Source organism: Elaeis guineensis, chromosome 3 (genome assembly GCF_000442705.2).
Source record: "Elaeis guineensis isolate ETL-2024a chromosome 3, EG11, whole genome shotgun sequence".
Taxonomy (NCBI): domain Eukaryota; kingdom Viridiplantae; phylum Streptophyta; class Magnoliopsida; order Arecales; family Arecaceae; genus Elaeis; species Elaeis guineensis.
The window spans coordinates 54580875-54608614 of record NC_025995.2 but is presented as its reverse complement, the minus strand read 5'-3'; positions in this window follow the sequence as shown (position 1 = coordinate 54608614).

Below are 27740 nucleotides of genomic sequence, written 5' to 3'. Positions count from 1 at the left end.
TTTGAATTTTAAATTTTGAATTTCAAATTTTGAATTTCAAATTTAAAATTTCAACCAAATTTCAAATTTTAAATTTTGAATTTCAATTTTTTTTTTAATTTTAAATTTTGAATTTCAAATTTCAAAATTCAAATTTTAAATTTTGAATTTAAAATTTTTGAATTTTGAATTTCGAACAACTTTCAAAATTCAAATTTTAAATTTTAAATTTTAAATTTTAAATTTAAACTTTTAGATTATAACTTAATCTATGCATGCAAATATATATATCATATCTAAGAACCTAGCTCTGATACCATTTATGGAAAAAAATCAGTACAGGGGTAAAATGGTAATTTTAAAACTTTTTCAAAATCACTATTTTACAGTGAAAATTATTAATTAATCTAATTAATTAATAAAAATATACCCTACACTAGGATCTAAATATGATATATAGCATGCATGTATTTAAATTTGAAATTCGAATTTGAACAATAAACACTTTACTATAATGTGTTCAGAATACAATACCTTTGTGCGGGTAGTAGATCGCCGTAATCTGATCACCATCGGGAGAGTCTGATCATCGCAATATAGCCACACAGTGTGTCTGACCTCTGCGGATCATCCACACGAAGCTCCCAATCTGATCGACTCTTCACGAGTGCTAGCTCGTTGTAGAGCCCTTTCGATGGCCGATACTGATCGAACTCCTTCGATCGATGTCTGCCGATTCTTTGAATACTCCAGATCATCAACAGACGTGCTTGAGAGGATGTTGAAGATCTTCTTGAAATTTGGTGGGCTCACAACACTCGTAGCTCACCTTCTCACTTTCCGAACTCCAGGCTGAAACCCTGAAGAACTCACTGAAACCCTACACACACTTTTTTTTTCTTTTCTTTCTTTTTCTCTCGGAAGGATATAGACCTTCACCTTGCACACAAGGATTTCTCACACCCATATTTTCTCTCCAAAATTTTTCTTACACATGCCCCACTCTTCTCCTCCTTTTAAAACAATGTCAAACATCTTATCCACGTGAGAGGATAAAGATGAGTAATTGCACATTTGAATTCAAATCAAATTTTGAATTTAAATGGAAACTAATTTATCCCTATCCACTAAGGGTGTAAGAAGAGGAGGGCGTGGCTTAATTTGTGCGTGAGTGATTTTATGAGAAACATTTTCTCGTGTAATAAATGGGGTGCTAAAAGAGGATAAGGTCAAGGCGCTAAGATTGGTTGCTCATTCAAATTCAAACTTTATTTTAAATTTGAATGGCCAACCAATCATCTTTATCCACTCATTTGACATATTAAAGTAGGGCATGAGGAGGGTTTTGCGTGAGGAAAAATTCATGAGAACTTCCTTCTCGTGAATTCAAATGGGCGCAGTGGAAGTGGGGTGGCGCAGGGAGAATGGGTCAAGGTGGTTTCATTATTTAAACCAACCTAATTGAACCAAATAAGTTAAGCCCAATTAGACTAATTTAAACCCAACTTAATTAGACTTAATTAGACTCAATAAAATCCTAATCAAATCAAAAATTGATTAAGCCCAACCCCTGATCAAATCAGGGACCAAACCATCTCGACGATTAGGTCAACTCTTAACCTAATAGGGTCAAACCCAACTGAATCCAATTCAATTGGACTTGATCCAAAAATAATTACTCAATCAAATTGAGTTAATTAGTGATCAAATCACTAATTAAACCTCTCATAAATATTGAGTCCAAATCTGATGGGTAATCGGCCATCAGAATTCATCGATATGTAACCCTGATCGAAGAGTCCAAAACCAGTGGGACTCTTGATCCTGGTACCCAAAATGTGTGAGACTCATGATCTGAGAATCCTGATTCTCGATCATAGAGTCTCAAACACGTAGGACTCATAGTCTACAAGTATTAGGACTCTTCATCAGCCATCAGATCAGATAGGAACCTCTAATGTGTGTGACCCCGCAGGTTCGAACCTAAGCTGGTAGCACAGGAACCAATTCCTGTACTAATCGAAGTGACCATCTAGCAATGGTACCCGATAATCGGATAGGTCGAATAGTCACAATCGCAACACTCAGAACCTACGTGAATATGGTTACTGTATAATTCATCCTTTTGACCTTTGTGTTTAGGATGACTTAGGGTTAAACTGTCCACCCTGATTAGATCATCCTAATCGTGCTCAACTCAAACAGTCCTGTGACTCCTCACAAAGACTACCCTGGCCAAGATTTTGCTAAATTGAAACACGACTGTACACAGCTCCTAAACTGGAGTGGTCAATCCCATTTTGACACACGCACTGACAAGTCAAGTACTTGACTACACCCAGCAGCCTTCCGTCACTGAATTAGAAATTCAGGTAGTCCAGTGTCTCCACACTCATTGGATAAGAGGACAACCAATCTATATGGCACACAACGACCTATGCTTGGTAAATGTTGTCATCCTTGGTAACAACATATCATTTGGTCGCGAACAGATTTAAGGACTAAACGACAAATCCTCCTTTGTCGAGTCTAAATAGTCCTAAGAACTTCACCACAATATAGGAGTTCATTAGAAGATGAAACATTTTATGATGAAAAGTATCAAAATAATTTTTATTAATTCATAATTCATGTACATATACAAAAATGAGCACAACTGTCAACAGGCTGACGATTGACTTTGGGATACTATTCCCAACACGTTGTCCTAGGTACGATGCAATAATGATTCTATCAATTGTCAGCCATCTGCTACGACGAGTGGGACACGTGACGGTTGTAGGTCGGCCAAAGGAGATCTGCAATCATTATTGCACCGGATCCTGAGGTCTATTTAAACCCGTCCCCCTCTTTCAGGGGTTTCACCTTGCTAGAGTTTTTTCTTCGATCTCCTCTTCTTCCCCGAGAGCTTCGTCTTCCTCCAGTGTCCCTCTCGGTCTTAGGTGCCCTTCAGGTCGACCTCCATCGCCTTCGCTACCCTCCTGCACCTCTCGGACCAGCTTAGGTTAGTTTCAGAACTCTTCTTTTTCTTGCTGCTCTTTCATTTTTCCTCCTTTACATTCTGCCCATTCGATTTCTCCACGAGTGCCTTGTTTCCTATTTTTTCCAATTTTTTTGGGATTTTTTGGGGTTTTCATTTGATTCAAAATATCCTCCAACACTTTCTTCTCTAGCAGTTCTAGAAGTTCGTCAGCTCTAGCCCCCCAAAATCCTAGTACTGTAGATGAATCCGTACTTAGGACCGAACCTCATCCAATCTTCGTACCAGACACCATTCCTAGCTCTTTGACCTCGGACGAACTCTTGCTGATTAGGATTCAGTATGGGGTTCCTCCAGAGTATGAGCTTGAGCTTTTCGGGCCAACTGATCGGGCTAGCACCCCTCCCCCTGGCCACTTTTGCTTATACCAGGAAGCCTTCCACATCGGGCTTCGACTTTCACTTCCACCTTTTGTTGTTGCTCTTTTTCGCTTTTTAAATATTTCTCTAGTTTCTGTAGTGCCGAACTCTTTTAGGTTTCTGATAGGATTTCTTTCCCTCTGTCGTTTAGCTAACGTCCGACCAACTCTTTTCTTGTTTAGAAACTTTTATACCTTTAAGCGCCATCCTTCGGTAAAGGACTGGTGGTACTTCTCCCTCCAGTTTGGTAGAAAGGGGTTGCTGAAAGGTGCACCCTCTTCTATCCACAACTGGAAGGAGAGGTACTTCTTTGTCCGATGCCCGACCCTGAGGCTGGGGTTGCCCCCTTGGGGCTCCCTGAGGGACTCCGTTCGTCGGGCTTCTAGCCTGAGAAAGGATGACCTTGAAGCCTCCAATAAACATAAAACTTATCCAGCTCCTCTCCTCTCCGACCTTCTGAAGGAGCAACTTTTATTCAATGTGGGCCTGAGCCCTCTCAACCTTGCCGGTACTTTTTCTTTCTTAAGCCATTCACTGCTTCCTCTTTCTCTTATTCTGTTTCTAAGCTGTGTCGATTTTTTTTCATTGCAGATATGGATGCAGATGCAGCTCGGATACTAGCCAAGGGTCTCAAGGCCCACAAGAGAAAAGGCACCACAACTTTTGGGTCAGCGAAGAAGGCAAGGGTAGAGGAGACAAGCTCGATCATGCTTGCCCAAGCGGCCATTATCGGTGATGCCCCCTCCGACGTTGAGCCCGCAGTCCCTCGAGCTTCTTCAAGAAGCCCTCCGATCAAGGTTCTCGCTCTAAAGTCTCATCCCGAGGAGGCGTCGGGGGTCGAAAGGAAGAGAAGAAAGAAGATGGTGGTTGCAAGATCAGCAGCAGCAGGGCTACCATCGAAAGGTCCATCGGCTCCGAAGAGGATTCGGGGGAGAATCCCTTCAACAACAGGGATTTAATAAAAAGGTTGATCGATGGGTGCGTTTTGCCCGAGATCGTCCACAGGATCATCCATGCCGATCCTGAACAGCAGGTTTGGGACTTTCTGGGGTCCTTTCTTGAGGTAGGCCAGTTTACTTTTTTCTTCCTTTCGCTTCTTCACTTAGTGCATTCCTTAGCTTTCACATTGACTTCCTGGCCACTCTTGCAGATTGGACACCAGCTCATCGCCAACATCGAGGTGATGAACAATGCCAAGAAGGAAGCAGCCCAGGCGGAGGAAGGTCACCAGGCTGAGGCTGTCCGTCTTAAGGAGAAGGTCGTCGAAGTCGCAGGTCTCTGAGAGGCACTCCTGAAGGAGGAACAAACTTTGGCAGATCTGAAGGCTGCTTTGGAGGAGGAAAGAAGGAAGGCAGAGGCCGAGGTCTCCAAGCTGAAGGAGTAGATCCCGACCCTAGTCTCGGAAGTAAGGGCCCAAGCAGTGAAGGAGTTCAAGACCTCTTCTGAGATGAGGGATCTAAATATCAAGTTCGGCCAGGCCACCTTTATCAAAGGCTTCGAGCTTTGCCAAGAGAAGGTGGTCGGAAAGTTTTTCGAACTCGACCTCAGCTTTCTGGATGAAGCATCCGATGATGAAGTCGGACCTTTCGAAGCTGCTACTGGTCTTCCTCCAGCCGAGATCTCTTCGACTATCACAGCTGCCGTGACCGACCTTTCGGGGGTGCCGAGCTCCTCCACTTCTGCTCCAGAGGTCCGAGACCCCTAATTTTGTACTTTCCTTTGTTATGACTTTTTTCTCTTTCTCTTGTACTTAAGAATTATTCAATCAATGAAATCGGATTTCTCTTTACAAAGAGCTCCTTTGTCTTCTTCTACTTTTCTTCTCTCTTTTTTTTTTGCAATGATTTGCGTTGTGATGCTCTTGTTTCTCGATAATAGTGCCATACCGAAGCTCTTCCCCTACCGCAGGGGATTCCTTTGAAATCTATGATTCAGGATCTGAGAAGGAAAGTTCGTCACCTAACGAAGAAATCAAAGAAGATGGACGACAAACATCACAGGTTGAGGAAGAGCCATTCGAAAGCTACCGTGGAGGTTACTCGCCTTCAAAATCTCCACAAAAAGGATTTCATGGACTACACCCGGAAGAAGGCCAACTTCGTGAAGGAGCTTGAGGAACTCCAAAAATGTGCCAGCGACCGATCTTGGACTCAGGCCTCCAAGATAAGCTCCCTCGAGGTCGAGTTGGTGGCCGCATGGGAGAAGATTGGCCAATTGGGAGGGAGCTCATCCTGGCTTACAACTCAGGCCGACCATGGCTGAGACTGGTCGAAGAAATTCTCTGACCTCCAGAAGCAGCTATAGGGCACCGAGATAAATTACAACACTCATCGAGTCGACTGGTGCGGGCAAATAGACAACTATAGAAGGAGGCTCAAGATAGCGACCGACAAGGTTGCTTGCCTTCAGAAGCAGTTGTCCGAAAGAGCCCAGGCCATTTCGGTTCAAGGCTCTGATGAGCTCCAATCCTTAAGGGAGACCATGGAAGAACTGTCCGTAGCCTTCAAGAAGGAGAAGGCCAAACTACAGCGATTGAAAATTCAACGGACCTATGAGCAGCAGGCGGTCAAGGATGCAGAAGCGGAGTCCGAAGTTTTGAGGAAGAGGTTTCAGAAAATGGAGGGTGAAAGTCGACGGTTTCACCAAATGTATCGGGAGATGCTGTTAAGAAAGAAGGAACTGGAAGAAGAAGTTGAGAACTTAAAGCAATCCCTGATAATGGCTGAAACCGAGAGTTCGAAGTCAGAAGAAGCCGAGCTTCCTTAGAGCTTCTTTTACCTTTTGTTCCATGTATTCTTTTCTTTTCTTATTTTTTTTTTTATTTTTTTTTGGCCTTCAAAGACTTTTGTAATGCTCTTTTTACTAATAAAATGAAAAAAAAATTCTCATTACCTTGTCTATTCTTGCTTTGAGTTGTCGTTTATCGAGCTTCTCTTGTCTTTTGTCTTATTCGATGTCGACGTTGTTTGAAGGTTCCTGGTCAGTGCCGCATTGATTCATCCTTTTTATTCATGATCGAAGATCTTTTCGAGGCCATTCAAATTTGATGCTTTCTTCTGATGTTCGAGCTTGGGGCCCGAACTTCTCATGACTAGTGTTGGGTTCTCCCTTAGAGACTGAAGATTTTTGATAAGAGTTTTCTTCCTCGTTGAGACGAGGTCCCTTGTATCCTAGATGTAGTTTGTTTTTTCCTTATCTCTTGCGTAGCTCATCACTTTCTCTTTTTCTCTCCCCTCCTTTTTTTTTTTATGTTTGGGCGAGGGTTTTCCCTCCGCTCTTAACGGGGTTATAGGGGTGTAGAGGAGCGGTTGAGAAGGCTTTTCCCCTCATCCGATCTTAAACGATCAGGTCTTTGTTTGTGTCAGGACGAGGTTTTCCTCCTATTTCCGACACAGTCAATTTCAGCTCATGTTAGGATGAGATTTTTTTCTGTTCCTAACAGGGCTGTGGGGGCACATAGGGGCTGTTGCAAATGTCTCTCCCTCTATCCGGTCTCTTAATAATCGGGCCTTCGACTTCGCTCATATTAGGATGGGGTTCTCCTCCTATTCCTAACATGGCTATAGGGGTGCATAAGGGTCGTTGTGAGGGCCTCTCCTCTCATCCGATCTCTTAATAATAGGGCCTTCGACTTTGCTCATGTTAGGACAAGGTTCTCCTCCTGTTCCTAACATGACTATGGGGGCGCATAAGGGCCGTTGTGAGGGCCTTTCCTCCCATCCGGTCTCTTAATAATCGGGCTTTCGACTTTGCTCATATTAGGATGAGGTTCTCCTCCTGTTCCTAACATAGCTGTGGGGGCACATAAGGGCCGTTACGAGGGCCCCTCCCCCCATCTGATCTCTTAATAATCGGGCCTTCATCTTTGCTCATGTTAGGATGAGGTTCTCCTCCTGCTCCTAACATGGCTGTGAGGGCACATAAGGGCCGTTATAAGGGCCTCTCCCTCCATCCGATCTCTTAATAATTGGGCCTTCGACTTTGCTCATGTTAGGACGAGATTCTCTTCCTGTTTCTAACATGGCTGTGAGGGCGCATAAGGGCCGTTGCGAGGGCCTCTCTCTCCATTCGGTCTCTTAATAACCAAAACTTCAACTTTGCTCATGTTAGGACGAGGTTCTCCTCCTGTTCCTAACATGACTGTGGGGGCGCATAAGGGCCGTTACGAGGGCCTCTCCCCCCATTCGGTCTCTTAATAATCGGGTCTTCGACTTTGCTCATGTTAGGACGAGGTTCTCCTCCTGTTCCTAACATGGCTGTGGGGGCGCATAAGGGCCGTTGCGAGGGCCTCTCCCCCCATCTGATCTCTTAATAATCGAGCCTTCATTCATGTCGGGATGAGGTTCTCCTCTTGTTCCTGACATGCTTAGTTTCGATTGTCTGAAGGAGCTACTCCCTGTAGTTATAAGCTCATGCCAAAAGAAAAGATATGTGAATATGAAACTTTTATTTAAGGCAAAGTTATCAGTAATACATTCGTAAATTTTTTGAATTTCATGGTCGCGGAAGGTCCGCTCCTCCGAGCTCTTTTAGATAGTATGTTCTGGGTCGGACTACCTCCTTGACTTTATATGGGCCTTCCCAATTTGGGGCAAGTTTCTCTTGGTTCTGAGGTTATGAAACAGCGGCTCGCTGCAGTACTAAGTCTCCTGCTCTAAAGGCTTTGCTCTTGACTCTGGAGTTGTAGTAGCGGGCTGCTTTCTGCTTGTAGGCTGCCATCCGAACTTGAGCTATCTTCCATTTTTCTTCTAACAAGTCAAGGTTGGTCTTGAGATCCTATGAGTTGCGCTGCTCGTCGAATGCCACGACTCGCGCCGACAGAAGCTTGAGTTCAATCGGGATAACGGCTTCTGTTTCGAAGGCTAAGGCAAAGGAGGTCTCCCCCGTGGGTAGTCTTTGGGTAGTTCGGTATGCCCATAACACATGATAAGGCTCGTCTGCCCAAGTTCTCTTTACTTTTTGAAGTCTCGCCTTGATTCCTTGCAATAGAGTCCTGTTGGTCACTTCAGCTTTGCCATTTGCCTGCGGATGGGCTACTGACGTGAAGTTATGGGAGATGTTTAAGTCCTCACAAAATTCAACAAATCTTGCTCCAGCAAATTGTCACCCATTATCAGTAATGAGAGTTCTGGGTAAGCCGAACCTATAAACGATTAACTTCCAGATGAAGTCCTTCACTTTAGCTTCTGTGATTTTCGCCAAAGGTTCAGCTTCGACCCACTTGGTGAAGTAATCAATTACCACCAGGAGGAACTTTCGCTGCCCGATCGTCATGGGAAAAGGTCCAAGGATATCCATCCCCCATTGTGCAAACGGCCATGGGGCACTCAAAGGTGTAAGTTCGGAGGTGGGCTGTCTTTGGATATTCACATATCTTTGACATCGATCATACTTTCTGACATATTTCATGGAGTCATGGTACATTGTAGGCCAATAATAACCTTGTCGGAGTAATTTATGGGATAAAGATCTGACCCCCAGGTGACTTTCGCAGACTCCTTCATGTACCTCCCACAAGGCAAAGTCGGCTTCAGAAGGCCGGAGATATTTCAGGAGGGGCAAAGAGTACGACCTCTTGTACAGCTTGCCCTCATAAAAGATATATCGGGAGCCTGGTTTCTAAGCTTCCAAGCTTCTTTTGCATCATGAGAAAGAATCCCGTCTTTGAAGTATGCAACCAGTGGGTCAATCCAGCTGGGTTCATGGCTGATCTCCATTACAAGCTGCGGTTCTTCCGTACTTGGACATTTCAAAACTTCGAAGAGGACTTGTTTGGGTAGTTCAGCTGGAGCCAGTGTAGCCAACTTGGAGAGAAGATCGATCCTGTATTTTCTGCTCTTGAAATCTGCTTGATGTCAAAGCTGCCAAAGACAGGGATGATCTCTTTTACCTTTTCGAGATACTTGGCCATACTGTCCTCTCGAGCTTCATAGTTTTCACTGACTTGTCCCACCACCAATTGAGAGTCACTGTAGACTTGGAGCCGATCTACTTCTAATTCTTTGGTAATCTTCAGTCCTGCAATCAGAGCTTCATATTTTACTTCGTTATTTATCGCAGAAAATTCGAAGCGCAACACGTACTCTGCGATAACTCCTTCTAGATTGACCAAGATCAGACCCGCGCCCGCGCCTGACATGTTGGAGGAACCATCCAAATAGAGGACCCAAAAATCATCAAGGAGATTTGTTCTTTCCTCAGGGAAGTTCGGCTGGAGCCCTGGGTTGTCAGCTTCACCTCACTCAAGTTTGACTTCTTTCGGGATAGTGCATTCCACTATGAAATCTGCTAATATCTGAGCTTTTATCGTCGGTCGAGGTCGATAGTTGATATCAAATTTTGTGAGCTCAATCGTCCATTTCGTTATCCTTCCGAAAGCATCCGCTCGATGCAGAATTGCCTTAATCAGCTGGTCAGTGAGCAGTGTTATGGTGTGCCCTTGAAAGTAAGGTCAGAGCCTTCGGGCTGCAATCAATAGGGCGTAAGTTAATTTTTCTAATATAGTGTACCTGGTTTCGGTGTCTCTCAATACTCGACTTATGTAGTAGATCAGCCGTTGAATTTTTGCTTCTTTCTTAACCAGAACTGCTACAAGAGCCACGGGGGAGACCGCTAGGTACAGGAACAACTCCTCTCCAGGTTCGGGCTTTGCCAATAGTGGAGGTGAACTAAGGTAGTTCTTCAATTCTTCGAACGCTTGCTGACATTCAGTGGTCCAATAGAAGTTCTTCGGCTGCTTGAGAGTTTGAAAGAAAGATAGGCACCGTTCGGCCGACCTTGAGACGAAGCGATTCAGAGCTGCTACTCTCCCAGTAAGGTGCTGAACTTCCTTTATTGACTTCAGAACGGTCATTTCCTGGATGGCACGAATCTTTTTCGGATTTACTTTGATCCCGCACCCCGATACCATAAAGCCTAAGAATTTTTCTGAGGTTACTCCGAAAGCGCACTTAGTTGGGTTTAGCTTCATCTTGTATTTTCGAAGGGTGTTGAAGGTCTCCTCAAGGTCGGCGATGTGGTTCATTGAGGATTTGCTTTTTACAAGCATGTCGTCCATGTAGACCTCCATATTGCGTCCGATCTGCTTTTTGAAGATCTTGTTCACCAGCCGTTGATAGGTCGCCCCTGCATTTTTGAGGCCAAAAGGCATGACCCTGTAACAGTAAAGACCACGGTTAGTGATAAAAGTAGTCTTTTATTCATCCTCTAGTGCCATTCTGATTTGATTGTAGTCGGAGAATGCATCCATGAAAGTGAGAAGCTCGTAGCCTGAGGTTGCATCCACTAATTGGTCAATTCTGGACAGAGGGTAACTATCCTTCGGGCAGGCTTTGTTCAGCTTTTTGAAGTCTATACACATCCTCCACTTGCTGTTCGCCTTCTTGACGAGAACCATATTGGAGACCCAATTCGGATAGTTGACTTCTCTAATGAACTAGGCTTTCAGGAGTTTATCAACTTCCTCAGTTATTGCCTTCTGCCTTTCCGTTGCATGACCTCAGATTTTTTCTTTCATCGGTCAATGTTTGGGATCAACAGCTAGACGGTGTTCCATGACTTCCACATCAATCCCTAGCATGTCCACCAGAACCCAAGCGAAAACATCTGCATTCTTTTGTAGAAAATTGATGAGCTGTGTCCGTACCTCTTCTCCCAGGTTGGAGCCGATCTTCACCACTTGCTCTTCATTCCCATTGTTCAAAGGAATTGAGACAAGATCTTTAATTGGCTCACCCCGTTCTTCAGCAAGGTCGTCGTGGGTGTCTAATCCATCAATCAGACAGGGGTCAGACTGACCATTTTTTTGTAAGACTATGTTATAGCAGTGTCTTGCCAAGACTTGATCTCCTCTGACCTCTTCGACCCCTTGGCTTGTAGGAAATTTCAATTTCAAATGGTAGGTCGATACCACAGCTCGGAGGGCGTTGAGGCCAGGTTGTCCGAGTATTGCATTATAGGCAGACAGTGCCCTCACTACCAGGAAATCCACTTGCGCTCTAGGTTGCTTCAGGTACCGACCTGCAACTATGATCAAAGTTATTACTCCTTCCACTGGTACAGCATCGCTAGTGAACCCTACCAATGGAGAGCTTATTGGCCCTAATCGATCATCCGAAATGGATATTTTTGAGAATGCATCATAAAACAAAATATCGGCCGAGCTTCCATTATCAACAAGAATGCGGCGTACATTATAATCAGCAATATTTAAAGAAACTACGACCGCATCATTATGGGGGAATTGAATCTCTCGGGCATCTTCTTCAGTAAAGTTATAGATTCTTCAATCCTCTGCCGCTTGGGCAGTCCGACCGAACCACTGGCTACTCTCCATCGGAGTCCTCCAGAGATGGTGTTGATGATCTCGATTGAAGGTCGATCTTCAGGCTGTTCTTCTCTCCTTGGTGGCTCTGGTTGTGGTAGGGCCCTCGATCGATCTTTCCTACCTTCAGGCCGGCGTCGGATGAATCTGTTGAGCCGACTTCGTCTGATGAGCTCCTTGATCTCATCTCGGAGCTGGATACACTCTTCCGTGTCATGGCCATGGTCATGATGATAGCGGCAGAACTTGTTAGGGTTGCGCTTCCCGAGGTGTGTACGCAACCTTTCTTGCCTTGGAAGCTATTTTCTGATCTCCATCAGCACTTGAGTTTTTGGAGCATTGAGAGGGGTGTAGCTGTGGAATCTTCCTGGGGGAGAGCTCCGTCGAACTTTGCGGTCTGAGCTTCTCTGCCCACAAGCTCGAGGGGGAGTTCGAACTTGCTTGTGTCCGGGGGGAGTTTGAGAACATGGCCGAGCTTCACTCGGCCCTTTTTCAGTTGCGGGCTTGCCGGAGTCACCCGCCTGCCGCTCCTTCGCGGCCTCCTCGTCCTTCAGCTTGAAGGCTTCCTCTACTCGGACATATCCTTCGGCCCGAGCTAGTAAATCAGCGAAGTCCCTGGGATACTTCTTTTTCAGAGAAAATAGAAGGTCATTCTTTTGAAGATCGCTCTTCAAGATGGCCATTGCAATTGATTGGTCCAAGTTTCGGACCACTAATGCGGCGGCATTAAAACAATTGACATAAGTTCGGATGGATTCTCCCTCCTTTTGCTTGATATTGATGAGGGACTTCGAACCTCTCTGGAGATGTCGGCTGCTGACGAAATGAGCTGCAAACTAGTGGCTCATTTGATCAAAGGAGAAGATAGTACCCGGCTTCAGTATCGAGTATCAATTTCTTGCTACTCCCTTCAAGGTAGACGGAAAAGCTCGGCACAGGATGGTGTCTGGCATGCCATGGAGCAGCATCATTATCCAGAAGGCCTCCAGGTGGTCAACCAGATTCGAGGTCCCATTGTAGCTCTCAAATTGGGGGAGCTTGAAGTTTGACGGGATCAGTTTCTACATAATTTTTTGAGAAAAAGGAGGGTCAGTACAGATATCCTCACCGTAAGCAGGGGGAGCATGGCGGAGCTCTTCGATCCGTCGGTTCATCTCTTGGAACCTTCAATCCAAGAGATCCTCTCGATCATGAATCTCGAGGGTCTTCTGGCAGAACGAAGGTAAAGACCCTCCGGGGGTGGAATCGTGATCAGACAGAGGGCTCTCCGCCTTCTGCTTCCCCTTTTCGGAGGATATGGGGTGACTGGCCTAAGTGGGCCGCTCGATCTGAAACTCCAACGATGCTCTTTCCAGCCGCACAGATGCCTGCAGCTGCTGCTGCATGGTCTGCTCCACTTCGATGAGACCCCTGACCTACTAAACTGGTAGGTCGAACTGCTCCATACTAACTGTCGTTGCCGAAGGAGGAGGAGCCTGGAAAATTGGAGACGAGGCTGGAGCTGGCGGATCTTGCTGAGATCTGGCCATGGAGGCCGTAGATCGCCTGATGGATGTCTTTCGGAGAGGCATCAGGTTGGGATCTGGTCAGAGAAGAAGAAGAAGATGTCGAAGAAGATGACCGAAGACAATCCCATTGAGTACTCCTTTAAAAATAAGGGTCCTGTGAAGACACAGCCCCTTCCTCTAACGCTAATTCTGTTGGTACAGAATTCCATCGATGCCGGAGAAGCTGGAGTCGAGGGGATCATAGCCGCCGTCGGGAGTCCGTCGATGCTGGAGAAGCTGGAGTCGTGGGGATCACGGCCACCGTCGGGACCTGCAAGGAAAGTCTAAATCGGAGTTGGGGGTGCTCCGGCAAGACCCTCCGACGCTCAAGTCAGTATTCTGCTTCAACAGAAATAGAGCACTTGAATGGAATTTTAGCAGAGTTTAAAGATAGTGCTTAGAGTTTAGAGGAGAACGTATCTGGAGGGTCTCTTTTATAGATGGGAGAGCGTAACCGATTGACAGCGACATCCGTAACTGCCTGGTAGTGGACCGTTCGGGGCCACGTGGAGTTTGTTACGGAGGGTGGTGGTGTCCGTTGTCGCGACTTGCTGGAGAGTGGTGGGGCCACGTGGAGTTTGTTACAGAGAGTGGAGTGGTGTCCGTTGTCGCGATTTGTCGGAGAGTGGTGGGGCCACACGGAGTTTGTTACAGAGAGTGGAGTGGTGTCCATTATCGTGACTTGTCGGAGAGTTTGGGCCAGATAGCTGAAGTTCGGTTGGGACGTCTGGTGGAGCGAAATAGCTCTCTGTCTCAGCAATCTAAGAGAAGCTCAGATATTTTCGAGGTAGCTGACGGGTTAATTATTTTTGGGTGCCTTAGGCGTTGATGCTGCAGATGGTAGTCATCTGCCGTAGAAGCCCGGATGGAAACTTTCTGTTGGAGGAATCCGGCTGGAGTCCGATTGCTAGAGAAGTCCGTTTGGAATTTGTCTGATGTAGAAGCTTGTCTGAAGACTGTCTGCTGGAGGGGTCTGGTTGTATGAGGAATCCGATAGAAGGTCGACCGATAGCAAAATTCGAAAGGCGTTGGGGAAGTTCGTCTGCTGGAGGAGTCTGGAGGACACTGTGGAAGGTCAACCACTGGAGGGGTCTAAAGGAAATTCATCCGTTGGAGGGGTTTGGTTGGCACTGTTGAAGTTCGGTTGGCGCTGTTGAAGGTTGATGGCTAGAGAGGTATGGAAGACACCAGAGACAGTCGGTGATTGTAGAAATTCGACTGCTGGAGCCTGTCCATTGTAGAAGTTCATCTGGAATCCATCCGCTGTAGAAGTTCGGATGGAGTTCGGTTCTTGCAGAAGTCTGGAAGGAGGCCGCTTACTGTAGAAGCTCGGATGGAGACCGATTGCCGTGAAAGTTCGGATGGAGACCGCTTATTGTAGAAGCTTGGATGGAGATCAGTTGCCATGAAAGTCCAGATGGAGACCGCTTATTGTAGAAGCTCGGATGGAGATCGGTTGCCGTGGAAGCCCGGATGGAGACCGCTTATTGTAGAAGCTCGGATGGAGATCGATTGTCGTGGAAGTCCTGCTGTTGGAGAAGTCTAGACATTGATGAAGTCTGAAAGAAGCTCGGAGTAAAGTCGATCGTGACAGGAGGAAGTCTGAAAGAGATTCGGAGAGTAGTCGATCACTGTAGAAAATTGGTTGATAGTGAAGCCCAGAGAGCATTTGGAGCAGTCTGATAGATGACTGAAGGAGCTCATTATTGGAGAAGTCCGAAGGGTATGGTAGGAGTTCGTCCGTTGGAGGAATCTGGAGGATACTGTGGAAGGTCAACCACTGGAGGAGTCCAGATGGTACTGCGGAAGCTCGGACGGTCGGGGGAGTCTAGAAAGACGTTGCACAAGGTCAAAAGCCGGAAGAGTCCTGGGAGGGTTGGCCTCTTACAAACTTTGACTGGGATTATTTTATACCCAACAGGGTCCTTGGCCAATTTTCATATATATGTAACCCATTGGGTTCCACATCTAGCCAGCAGTAGGTCTGGATGTATATTGACATAATTTGATTAGATTTCAATCTAATCGATTAAGGTCCAATCAAGCTAACCCAAGCTCAACAATTAGAATCTTTTCTAATTGGTGATCGAATTAAACTCTTTAATTCGATCAAAAATTTACAAGTCAAGATTAACGTCTAGCAATATATCATGACTACTCAGAAGATGTAAAATTTGATTGAAATATCAAATATACCCTTCAGTGATAAGTTACTATGCAATTCAATCCTTCGATCATCCCTGCACCCTAAATATGTTCATGAGTATGGAACCATATCAAACTCAAACACATATTCATATCGATTCTCAATTAACCAATAATGACTTTAATGAAGAAATATTAGAAACTCTTTCTAATCTCCTTCCTGCTTTTGACCAAAAGACTTTTTTGGAGTCAACTAGGATTGAGAATACACAGAATGTGATCTCCTCTTAATAGGAGTGATCGATTCCATATTGACCTACTCACAATCTTCATACACACTCCATCATATCTAGAATACCCAGTACATATCTTAATGCCATGCCTGAGTATGAACTAAAATATGGGTTCATGTGCATAAGATTCTATGGTGGTCTCAGGTCTAAGGATCACTTGCACAACTCCCACTTAGAGAACCATCTTTGACATGCAAGTAAGACTTTCTTAAGATTTTCTCTTTCATCAAGTCAATTCAATGGATTCATTTCTCAAATGAGCACCTACATCTTTGTATTAGTGTCCTATACACAAGTGGCTAGTGAGATCTGCCACCCTCTCCACTGAGCATACATAGGATGTGCCAGTCTATTTGGAACATTGATTCCTGACTTAGTGCTCCTACGATCAGAAATATTTAAGATTAGGATTTTAGGGTTTTAGGTCTCACCAGCATGACCCATTCATGTCTCCTAAAATCATTGTCCTAATCTTTGGAGTTCATCATAATCTTAGACATAATAAGATGTAGCTAATATGATAAATCAATGCCTCATTTTATTATCAAATAATAAATATCATTACATAAGTTGAAAAATCCCAAAAAAAAGTTCCATCGTAACACACTTGCGATTGGCTTATAATATAGTCTTCTTTCATGAGTTGGGGCATCTAGCCAAAGATTGCCCTCAATTCAGAGATCGGATGAGAGCTACTACAGCGATGGCCAGTAACGACTCAGAGAATAATATTCTAGAGATATCTGATGAGGTATCTACTTCTTTCCAGTAGTGGATTTTAGATTTTGCATGCACCTATCATGTATATTACAGAGAGGAGCAGTTTGACTCTCTGGAGAGTAATTAGGGTACTGTTTATCTGTCGGATGGATCGAGCTGTACGATCAGAGGTATTGGGATGGTTAGCTGGAGGACATATGATGGTATAGTGATGAGATTGGGGGAGGTCCGATACATACCCATTTCAAGTAAAATCTTATCTTACTACGTAGACTGGATTCGAGAGGCTACGGGATGGTAGCTGGTAGAGGAATCTTAAAGGTGTTGTGCAGCGATAGGGTTATTCTGGAGGGAAAGAAGAAGATGAGAGGATATACTACCTGATGGAGAGCCTAGTGCGAGGTAGAGCTTTAGGAGCCAAGAGGAGCCCAGAGCGAGATGGAGCTTCAGGTGGAGGTGGATCGGGCACTAGACGGGAGACTCAGGAGGATGAGAGGTGATGTCGTAGAGTAAGATTTCTATTGCCATAGGATGATACCCCGAGTAGGTCTTTGGTCAGAGTGGATATAGCTCATGATGGAGGTGGGATCGAGTGGCCTGACTTGACTCCCATGTTTGCCCATCCATGAGACAGCAGGCATGCCCCAGGGCGTGGGGGTGAGATGGATCATAAGCTCTCAGAGACAGGTGGAGGCCGAATATCGAGTCGAGGTGAAGATGTTAGAAAATATACCTCAAGATTCGATCCATATTGAGTCCATAATGAGATTCAAGATGATGAATGGAGTCCAACGAGCCCAAGAACAGTCCAAACAGAGTCAAGACGATGAAGATACGCACGAAAGAAGATCGGATAAGATGGCACGATGCATGAGGTGGTGGTGTGCTGGTGGCGGCTGGTAGTGGTGCGGCCAGGCTCGACAGACTGTGCACGCACAACCCAACGCACCAACGAACCCAGCACGGGCATGTGCGTGGGTCGGCCCAGCATGCGGGCGCCCAGGCCTAGTGCCCCTGCACGGTCCATCGTGGACTGCGGGGTGTTGGGTGGTCCAAGGGGCCGCATGGACTGAACATGCAGTCTACGTACGGTCCAAGGGAGTTTTTACATGATCCAACAGTCCAGATTGCATGCGGTCATGATCAAAGGCTGTTTTGCATGATCAAATGGCTTTGGTGAGAGTCGATCATGATTGGATGGTACGGATGGTTCTAGGGTTGATTGGGACTCTGTATTCCTATTGAAACAGTATTTTTCATTTTTGGAGTCCATATAGCTCCGATTGATGAGCCGTTTATTACGTTGGAGAGCTGGTGATGTCCTAGAGGTATAGAAAGGCTTCAAAAGAGATTTCAAAAAATTTTTATGAGAATTTTGGAGCTTCTTGTTGAGAAACTTTTGTACAAAAGTTAAGTGGTGAGTTCTTCTTGTATTGGTTTTATTTTATTCTCTCATAGTGAAGCTTGCATGCCCCATGGAGGTAGGCTTGAGACTAATCCACATATTTGTATTATATTTTTTGTTCTATTTCTTCTTTTTTCTTGCTGCACCGTATGGTACCAGATCCTGCACAATAAAAATAATTTTTTAGATTATATTACATTGCATACATTAGTGGCTTATGATCTTGAAACTGTTTCAAATCTAAACCTAATGTCATATATCACATATATGTAGTTTCAGATCTAAACTAAAATATGTATCACATATACATCAAATTTTAAATCTAAAACTAAAAATATATATCAAATACATGTATAATTAGATCTAAAATAATGATTAAAATATTTTAAAAATATTTTTCAAAAAATCAGTTCGCATCAAAGTAGGATAACTTTTTCAATATAGAGGGTAAAACCTATATTAGGACAACCTTATACCAATTTGATGTGAATATTTAATCATTCTAATTTTAGATCTAAACATCAAATAAGACATATCACATATGCTAATTTTTCAGATTTAAAAGATTGATTTAATTATTTCAAAAATAGTTTTCAAAATCGATCAATCTTGTACTAAGACAACTTTTATAATATAGGGGGTAAATCCTATACCAGGATAACCTTATATCAGCACAAGATCAATTTTAAGTCATCAAAATTTTTAGATCTAAGATAAAAATCAGATTATATATGTCTTTAAAAATTAGTGACTCTGATAGCACTGTTAGAAAAATCAGGTAGGATGCATGTATAGATTTCAAAAATATTTCAATCGCAGTGGAAAAATAATCAGATTAAACCCTTTAACCCACATGCATTAGATCTCATCTAATCTTATCCAAGCCCCAAAGTAAAGACATGCATATAATCTGAAAAATAAAATAAGGATGCGATCAAATCTCAATACCTTTGTGCGGGTAGAAATTCACTACAACCGATGATCTTAGATTCAAAGATCCTGGAGCTGTATACATGTCTGACCTCTACAAGTATCCACTAGGATCAACCATGAATCCTTCTTCTTATGGTAGATCCTTCTTCTCCAAGTAGGATCTCAACTCTTTAGAACTTTGATAAACTTTTTGATCTATACTATGAACTCAACTCTTGAACTGTAGCCTTCTTCTCCTTGTTTCTTATTGTAGAAGAATAACTCCTCACCTCTTGACGTGTAGAAGGATGGATGCCCAACCCTTGGGTGTGGAATGAGAAGAGGGAGAGAGGGTGTGGCATGGAGAAGAGAGAGAGAGAGATTTGGTTTTTAATTAAAAACAACTTACTTTTTAAAACCCTAGGAGACCTTCTCTTTATATAGGCCTTTCCTTGATCCAAATTAGGAACCAATTAACTTAAAAAGGTACATCCTTCTTCAATGGCCTTTGACATTGCAATTAAAATAATTTTCTTTGTCATCAGCCTTCTTCAGAACCTATTTTTTGTACTTGGCCTCATTCTTCTGTTTCTTTGCAAACTTTTTCTTCTTCTTGAAAGAGGACTTTCTTTTGGAGGAAATCCGCTCCACAGTTAGAACTGTACCCCTTGAACTCTTCAAGGTGTCACCAGCATATTCAATAACTCTGACAAAGTGGCATCAAGCTTATTCATATGGTAGTTTATGATGAACTGCCCATACGAATCAGGAAGAGACTGGAGGATCAGATCCACTTGCAGTTCCTTGTCCATATTCATATCGAGCTTTTGAAGCTCCTCTATATCCTTGATCATTATCAAACAATGATCATTGACAAACTATCCATCATTCATTTTCATTCTAAAAAGTCTCTTGGAGACCTCAAAGCAAGCTGTGTGACTCTGTTCACCATACAACTCTTGCAGGTGAACCAATATCTCCCTGGCAGTCCTCATATCTTCATGCTGCTATTGAAGATCATTGGACATAGATGCTAAGATATAGCACTTTGCCTTGTTATCTTCATCCATCCACTTCTCAAGTGTAGCTCATTGATCAACGAATGGGCGAACAAATAATACAGGTGCTTCCTGGTTGAGGATATGGATGAGTTTTTTAGAATTGAGGACAATTCTCAAATTTTGGAGTCAGTCTTTGTAATTGATGCCGGTCAACCTATTTATATCAAGGATTTGGATAAAGGAGTTTGAACTCGACATGGTTATCTATAGAGAGAACAATTTCTAGTTAGATTTTTTACTTATAAAAATATTTATTCTAGAAACTTTAAAAAATAAATAAAAACTCTCATTATTTTTTCTAATCTTCCACACTCCTCGAGTAGAGAAATGGAAATCTATACACGATCGATTTCAAGTGGATACTATAGTCCCATTAATCTATACACACCTCACCTAACAGTTATTGGTGAGTACAGACTGATGAGTGGACAACACTTTGTCCATTGCTTTTCTAAGCAAGATGCAGTGGGCTTGATCTCCAAGTCCTGTGGCCTCATCTAATAGTTATTGACATATTTCTTAGTTAAGTTAGACCCATCATTCACCAGCAAACGTAAAGCCGTCATTGAAACTCTCACCTAATAGTTATTGGGCCCAATCCCATCTCTACCTCAGGACATCATTGTTGGATGTATGCCCTAGAAGCCAATCTTGGCTAACACATATCATATCTTTGGGATATAGTTTTGTACTTTATTAGGCATTTATATTACCATTCATGTTTTATGTGTCCATGAATTATCCAAGGGATTAACAAGATGATGACACATATTCTCAAAGAGTTGAGAATTTAAGACATGTGTCATTGATGGTTGATTTCTAAATTGCTTCTGACATAGGATCATCATGGAGATGAAAATTGATCCGGATAGACCAGTGCATGAATCACTTTCTTTGGATAGATGGGTCTCGAGTCTGCTACGTAGTGAGACTGGAGCGAGAGTGCAGGTGGTTGTTAGAGAATAACTAGCACTGAGCATGACCAATATGAGAAGTCACATGGATGTCTGCTCACTCGTTAGTGACTTTCTCAATGCTGTAGTTATATGACTGGTCCTTTGACTTGAGATGGTACAACTGCTTGCAGTGAGGCTGCTGGAGTTTGACTAACATATCAACATGGATCTTAATGAGCCCTTGTAGTAGATGTTGGCGATAGTTGATCTATTGTAGGAGTAGGATGCACATTAAGATGGGATCCATCGACCCTAGCAGAAGGGAGTAGTTCTATGGGATTTAAGAGGCTAAGTCCTTAAGTCTATAGCCATAGCAGTGTGATTGATGGAAAGAAATTTCTATAGAATCATATATGGACTCGAGCTGATTGAATCTATCATATGACTGATGATGAGATTTGATGATTTATCCATGACCTGCCATTTGATCGGGACTCACAATAGAGGGACTATATCATACGTTAACTGCACCAAAAGGTTCATCACCTTTTATTCTGCTGGATTGCCACTACATACTGCTAGATGTCACTGATGGATTGTGAGACCCACGAGCATCATCTTGATGATCATGATCCTTGGTGGATAGAGTTGAAATTATTCTAACCCATTGAAAAGAGTTTCAATGATATTGTGATAGAGATCACAATATATCTCACTACCAGATAGAATAAAATCTATGGGGTCATACACAAAAGTAACTTTTGACTGATCAGATAGTTGAGTTATGATTATGAATCGTAACAGGATTTGATTATCAATTTGATTAATGATTGATCCAATACAAAAATTACAATCAAATAACTCACTAAAGAATTAGTGAGTTAAAGGAAGATTAATTAGCAATAGGATTGCTAAGTGGCTCAATTTGATTGAGCTATGGGACTTGCATCAAGTTTAATTAAATTAGATTTAATTTGACTTGACATGAGTTTGATTTGATCAAACCTGATTGGGTTATAAGAAAACCTAGATTGCATGGGAGAATGATTTCTATTTGAATTAGAATTTGAATTTGACTCAATTTCTAATTAGACTAGGATGTATAAGTTTCTATTTGAACTAAAAATTCTCATTTTCATGGGTGCACCAAATCTTATTTAGATTAGGATTAAATTGAGTTTGACTCAAGCACCAAGCAAGAGTCTAAAAAGACTAGGACTCCTCCAATTAGGTGACATCTAATCTAAATAGTTTAGGCTCCAAATCAGATTCGATTTTCCATCTATTTAGATCTAATCTGGTTGTAATATGATTAGGATTGATTAGAGTTTTATTAGGTTTAAAACAACCACCTAATCTAATAATCCCATGACATTGCAAGACTTCCTTTCCATGTGCCAAATAAAGCCCTCTCCACAACCAGATTGGATGCCCAATATATCTCATGCCTTCCACTCTCTTTTGCATGTAATAATTAAGGGATATCTGATTTTTATCGTGTGAAACTTGGGTGCTAATATGAGAAGGGGTGGGTGGCAGAATAAAGATAGAGTCCAAGGTTCATAAGACTCTTATCTTCTTCCTTAAATCTAACTCCCTTTCTATTTAAACCATGGGATTAATATGGGGTGACAAACAATCAGATATTATCAGGTTTTTGATGCCAAAAGAGAGGTCTTGTGCATGAGAAAAATTCAAGGGGAGAAGGGCACAGTGAAGAGGTCCAAGGCATGAGGTATGTGACTCCATATCCCTTCTTTCTTACAACAACCATAAGTTGGTTGTTAAGACAATCTCCTCTCTCCCTTTTATCCATGTTTGGATATGGATGTCTGCTCTCTTCTTTGTCTAAAAGTTGGACAATATTTTTTCATCTCTATCGTAGAAACTTGGTGCATGGATTTCAGGAAGAAAAGAGAAGAAAGGTTCTTCTCATGATCTCTAGCGTAGAGATCAAGATCCTCCTATGTTCTTCTTCTTCTCTCAGATTATTTTGAGAGAAAAAAAGATTTTCAACTATCAAGATGTGATCTCTGCAAGAAAGCTAACACTCCAATGAGATCAAAAGGCTTTTGATAAGATCAAAGTCTCATGTGGATACCCGTAGAGGTCGGATGCTTGTGCGGCTACAAGGGACCTTCAGAAGATATCTATGATCATTAGTTTGCAGTGAAGATTGATCTATGCCAAGGTATGTTCTCTATTTATTTTTCTCTATTTGATTTCTATATCTAAATCTTATCTCATATATGATAATTTTGTTTATGATTTGAAGATTTGATCTTATGCATGCTTAGATTAAATTAGATTTAATCTGAATTTTTTTTGTAAATTTTGCTACATACTTGTTTTGAAAAATTTTACATGCACGAAATCATAAAACTCCAACAGTGGTATCAGAGCCATGTCATATGTATGGGATTAAGATTTAGATGTAAAATCTGTAGAGAAAAATTTCAGATCTGAAAGGTTTTGATGCCGTTCTGATATAAGATTGTCCTGACATAACTTGTTATACTTAATTATTGTCTTAGAATGATGTTAAAATTTTAAATTAAATTAAAATTTTAGATCTAATTTTTTCAGCATATATGTGATATATGTTTTGTTATTTAGATTCGAAAAGAGTTCGACATCTATTTGATTCATATATATGATATATGAAAATATGTTAGGGCTGAAATTTGTTTCTATGACCTGAACTTGTTCATGTATATGATACATATTTGTATGTATGATCTGAAATTATTTTGAGATCAAAATTTATTTTTCATACAAAGAATTTAGATCTGAAAATTTTGATTCAAGATTTAAAATTAGTGTTTGTGCATGAGGGATTGGTCATGGGTAGATCAAATTAGGTCATGTAATTGAATTACATCAAAGAGCTTCTGATTTGATCATGTTGGGTCCAAATCGATTTAGTTGTTGATCAAATCAAGTCAAATATCGATTAGGATAAGATCACTAGAACTTAAGATCATACAATTATATTGATCAAATCGATTGACACCTATATGTAGAATCGATTAATCTAAGAACCTAATTCGGCTCTATGGCTTGAATCTGATTCACCTAAGCTAAGCTATTCGGATCAATTAACCAATTGATGTCTAAGAAAAGTAATTGAAAGGTGGTTATTTAATTGATTCTGTTTACTTACCTGATCAATTTATTAGTATCTAAGAAAAGCAACGGGGGGACCCCCATCGATCTCCACTTACCTGGCCAATTTGGAAGATTGAGTCTCAAATATGGTTGCTTGGTGGTTTGATTTAACCCATGCCAATTACATCAGTCATGTGATTACTAATTAGATGAGACCTAAACTTAAATCTCTCCATAAATATTAAGTTCAAGGTCTTCCGTCATTGTAGATGTGCGGGCATGCTATCGACGTTGATAGTCATAGTGATTCAGTTGTATCGAGAATATGCAACCACTCTATTAGCAAAGAGTTACTTTGGGGTAAGGATGGGGTTGGGCCCAATAACTGTTAGGTGAGGGACTCAATGACGGCTTTGCACTTGCTTGTGAATGGTGGGTCTGGCTTAACTAAAAAGTGTGGGCAATAACTATTAGGTGAGTCTACATGACTTAGAGATCAAGCGGCTGCAACATGCTAAGAGAAGCATCTAGACAAAGAGTTATCCATGCATCAATATTTATTCATGTTATCAATAACTGTTAGGTGAGGTGATGGCATCGATGGGACCACAGCATCCATCAAAAATCCAGTTATCGTGTTAGGATTTTTGTTTCTCCATCCGGAGAATGTGGGAGATCTGAAAAAAATAGTGAAAGTCTCCTTTTGCATCTAAAAGTTTTAAAAAAAAATTATAAAAATAAATACAAACATCCGATTAGAATCTTTGCTCTTTGCTGTTCATTATGTCAGCTTCCAATCCTCTAGCTCAAATCTTAGATATCAATCAATTAATCCAAACTGATTACATAGACTGGCTCACAAACATAAGAATCATTCTTAATTTTAAAAAATTAAGCAATGTTCTCTACCAGGTTATTCTGATGTTAACAACCCATCCAACCTATAGTCAACGAGCTATACTTGATGAGTGGATGGACAATGACAATAAAAATAGGTACTATATATTGAAGTCTATATTAGATGAACTCCAACATATGCATGAGCACATGTCCACTGCCAACGATACATTGATTCATCTATAAGTATTGTGAGATGATCAGAGTCGCACAGCACATCTGATGTATGATGGGCAGTCAGTCTATGATCGTTATTTGATAATGATTGAAGACATTAAGGAGCTTAAAAGGCTTGACATGACCATATATAAGGAATTGCTTATGGATTTGATCCTACGATCTCTGATTAGTTTAGATGGATAGTTTATGGTAAACTACCATATGAAAGACCATCTTGGCACCTTATTTGAATTAATCAAAATATTGAAAATAAAGAAACCTTGAAAGAGTTCAGAGATAAATACCTAGAGAGCCTAAATAAATAAAGACACACCTAGAGTAGATATGTCAAAATTGCTCAATGCTATCCTTACAATTTTTTCTTCTCCCAGTTGAGCTGTGGACTCTAGTGTAGAGTCGATAGAAAGATAGAGGGCTGAGGAAGTAACCTTTAAATTGGCTATAAGGCAACAGTTGCTGCTATGGCTATAGGTATCTATCCTTTGTGATTATCGTTTGGATTTAGTTCTTAGAGATGGTCTCTATCATTTTCATGATGATGCATCTGTGAACTTAATTGAGCAAATAGTGAATGCCATTAGATCTAAGAGATTCAGTATTGAGATAAATCTAAAGTATATGTAGAACCTATGGCTAAGTCATATTGAAAAATAAATGATTAACAAACAGAAGAATCATAGGCTTTTGGGCTCATTAACAGTCGAGTCATACCTAGTTTGTGCATCATCTCTTCAAAGAAATATGATTAAGCTACTCTTGTGGGACAAGAGAAAAAAGGCCACTGAGATACTTATCCTGGTACATATTTGATGTGTGTAGCCCATATGATGTGCTAACCAAGGAGTTGTCTCTACTTTGTTACCTTTACCGATGATCGGTCATGGTATAGATAAGTATATGAGATACAAGTCTGAAATTATTGAAATGTTCAAAGAATTCAAATGTAAAGTAGAGAAACAAATCAAAAAATTTCTAAAAATACTTCGATCAGATCGAAGATGCAATACTAATAAAAAAAATTTCTCGGTTATCTCATAAAATGGCATAGTTTCATATTAGACTGCTCTTAGTACATCTTAGCTCAATGAGATAAGAAGAGTCATGGACTATATGAGATATGGTCTGATCCATAATAAACTTCACTGATTTATTTATGTTTCTTTAGGGTCATGCTTTATTTCTATGGAATTAAATTCTCTCTAAACCTATTCCTACCACATCGTACAAGATATGACATAGTGAGAACTGAATCTTAATTATTTTGAGATCCAAAGATGTCCAGCCTGTGTCTAGGACAGCAGGTGGATATGTTAGAGGATAGGTCTATAAAGCTCATCTTAAAAGAGTTTAGGATACTACCTTCTAAAATGATTATAATATGATTGTGACCTGATATGCTATCTTCTTGAAAAATTATTTGATCAGGATGAAGTAGTGGGAGGAAAGTTAAGCTCTATGAGAGTGTCTCTAAAGAGCAGCGAGCCTTAAGACCTAAAGAACCTATTCATCATGAGCCAGTAGACGTATATTCTTCCTCCACCTCGTACATATAGTAGGATCTCCAATCCTCTCGAAAGGTACTTGGGTATACTTAAAAGAGGATGTAGAGAAAGTCATTTCTCATGGAAGATGGGGAGCATAGAGATGATCCCAAATCTACAACAAGGTGATGTAAGACATCAACTCCAAGAAAGGAATGTGAATTGGCTTTCCTGACTAGATATCTTTTGAAGATTTTCATATGGAATAGCCTATGAATTTCACTTCTTGTGATAGGAGATCACAAAGTCTATAATCTTGGAGTTAGAACAGTCATCTCGATGATATGATCAAATTGTTTGATTAGAAAGGAGGAATTATATAGTTTTAAAAGGGTCAGTGGGAGTGTCCAATACTGACATCGGTTAAAATATGGTTGAACATAGATTTCTCCATAAAAGACATAAAGCGAGCATCCTAAAGATCTATATTGATAGATGCAATTGGATGCTTGTATTTTCATAGATAAGGTACAGAGAGTAGATGCTAAAAGGATTCAGCATAGAAATCTTGAAGAAGGGTCTACTATCCTCTCAGACATAAATATATGCCATATAATATACTTGAACTGATATAGTTAATACTGTGAATGTCACGAGTAGATATCAGTTGTATCCAAACTGTGAGCACTGGATTGCTGTGAAAACATCCTTAAGTGCTTAAGAAGAACTAAGGATATGTTCTTAATTTGAAGAAGGATCAAAGCTCGGAGTAGATGTGGAAAAATTCAGTGCAGGGGTAAAATGATAATTTTAAAATTTTTTCAAAATCATGATTTTATAGTGAAAAAATATTAATTAATCTAATTAATTAACATGAATTTGTCCTACACTAGGATCTAAATATGATATATAGCATGCATGCATTTAAATTTGAAATTCGAATTTGAACAATAAATACTTTATTGTAATGTGTTCAGAACACAACACCTTTGTGCGGGTAGTAGATTGCCGCAATCTGATCACCATCGGGAGAGTCTGATCATCGTGATGCAGCCACATAGTGTGTCTAGCCTCTATGGATAGTCCATACGAAGCTCTCGATTTGATCGACTCTTCACGAGTGCTAGCTCATTGTAGAGCCCTTTTGACGGCCGATGCTGATCGAACTCCTTCGATCGATGTCTATCGATTCTTCGGATGCTTTGGATCATCAACAGACATGCTTGAGAGGATGTTGAAGATCTTCCTAAGATTTTGTGGGCTCACGACACTCGTAGCTCACTTTCTCACTTCCCGAACCCCAGGCTAAAACTCTAGGGAACTCACCGAAAACCTTGCACCCACTTTTCTTTCTTTTCTTTCTTTTTCCCTTGGAAGGATATGGACTTTCTTCT